The sequence below is a fragment of the Empidonax traillii genome, unplaced genomic scaffold, assembly GCF_003031625.1.
Source record: "Empidonax traillii isolate 1590-97213 ecotype Southwest subspecies unplaced genomic scaffold, ASM303162v1 scaffold242:size1152717, whole genome shotgun sequence".
Taxonomy (NCBI): Eukaryota; Metazoa; Chordata; class Aves; order Passeriformes; family Tyrannidae; genus Empidonax; species Empidonax traillii.
Window position 1 is genome coordinate 726,158 of NW_020955435.1, and position 2,230 is coordinate 728,387.

The window sequence follows — 2,230 nt, forward strand, 5'->3', positions numbered from 1 at the left end:
CCACCACCACCACCTCCCCGCCTCTCCCCCCCTCTCCAAATGGGATTGAACAGATCTGCTCTCGCACGAGCCCAGCTCGCAGCCAAGCAGCATCTGACATTCACGCGCCGTGGCACGGCTCTGCCGCTCGCCCACTCCCCCCGGCTTGGCATCGCCCCGGAGATGCGCCATCAATCCCAGCCCAGCAGAACCCCCCCTGTCCTCTGCAAAGTCCCCCCACCCAGACCCTCCTGGAGGGACTCCAGCTCTTTGATCCAAAGAGTTCCTGGTGTTCTCCCCACCACCACGGTGCTTCAGGGCTGTGAGGTTCAGGGGACCAGGCGGGATGAACCCAGGGCTTTGGGGACGGGTGGATGGGGCAGGCGCTGCCCAGTGGCAAATGCCAGGAACAACGGGCATCCTGCAGGACCTCCAAGGAGCTGGGGTGGGCCCAGGGATGCCTTTGCCCTGGGGAGACCCACAGGAAGCCCGCCCAGGCCAAGCTAAGACTTGTGAATTGCTCCATTAACAGATGGTGCGATTACAGCATCAATTACTGGGGGTCTGACCGACAACCAGGTCATGGAGAGACCCACTGGCAGGTGCAGAGCCACAAGGAGTTATTTCAAAATAATGAAAAAAGTTGTAGGCAGAGTCACATGGCAGTACTGGATGGGGAAGAGCCCCAAAGCCATTAGTGCCACCTCCAAGTGCCACCTCCAATGGTGCTCCAATCTATTCCTGCCACCTCCAAGTGCCACCTCCAATGGTGCTCCAATCTATTCCTGCCACCTCCAAGTGCCAGCTCCAATGGTGCCCAAATCTATTTGTGCCACCTCCAATCGTGCCCAAATACATTAGTGCCATCTCCAAGTGCCACCTCCAGTGGTGCTCAAATCTATTCGTGCCACCTCCAAGTGTCACCTCCGGTAGTGCCCAAATCCATCAGTGGCACCTCCAAGAACAGCTCCAGTTTGGAGACGTCCCCTTGCGTTCCCAGCCCTCTCAAAACCTCATCCCTCCACATGCCACCAGGCAGCTCCATGATGGCAGAGCACAATCCAAGGGGCTGCTTCAGATCCCAGGAAAGCCCGCAGTGGGAAGGGCCGGTGCACCCATGGCAGCGCCTGTGCCAGGGTCACCACTGGAGAGCGCTGGGGCCAGCTCAGTGCATTCGAGCTTGGCCATTAATGGGTGGTGAGGACCTCGTGGCGCTCAGTAATGAGATCCCAAGCCACCACGATCCCCACTCTGGAAGGCAACCACTTTGGAAGAACCACTTTTCCCACCAGGAAGGCGATGGCCCCATCGGAAAGCCGCCGGGGTCCGCAGACGGCAGCTATTGACAGATGTCTAAGAGGACGGCGAATAATCCCGTCTTCCTCTGGGAGGATTCGGGTCGCCCTCGCCCTCACCGGGGGTTTATCCATTGTCTGGATCTGCCGGCGGTTGTTATTTTTGGTCAGCTCCACGTTTTGCTTGGCCTCGCTGGCAGGAGGGAAACAGGAGGAAGAAGAGAAAGGGGAGGAGGAAGGCTGCTTGGCCAGGGCTTGGCAGGGGGAAGAACCAGCTCGGCTCTGGGAGAGGGCACTGGGGCACCCCACAACCCTCAGGGAGCCTGGGTGGGTTCCCTCCCATCCCCACAGCCTTGCTGAACACAGCCAAAATTCACCACAGCAATGGGGCTGGCCAGCCCAGGAATCCCATTCCCCTGGTGCCCAGGGGAATCACTTCCAGTAAGCCCAGTGGGCCAGAGAGGCTTGAGATATTTTGGGGGGTGGGCTTCGGCAGGGGGGGACAGTGATCAGGGTTCTTTCCAGCACCAAAAGAAAGCACAGGGGAGCTCTGTGAGGGACAGGCAAACCCCAACCTGCCATCACCCATCCAGACTGTGGACACCAATCCCTCATGCTTCATTGCCAGCACTGCAGAATCCCAGTAGGTCCCATCCTCCCCAATGGTTTGGGCTCACCAGCACTGTGGGATGCAGCTCAGCCAGCCACTGGGATCTGCACCTGGATCACTCTGGAGGCACTGGTGAGGCCCTGGCACAGGTTTCCCAGAGAAGCTGTGGCTGCCCCATCCCTGGAAGTGTTAAAGGCCAGGTTAGATGGGGCTTGGAGGAACCTGGTCTGGTAGAAAATATCCCTGCCCATGGGAGGGGAGTGGAACAAGATGAGCTTTAAGGTCCCTTCCAACCCAAACCGTTCCATGATTCCATGATTCTATCCTTCTGAGCTGGGTACGAGGG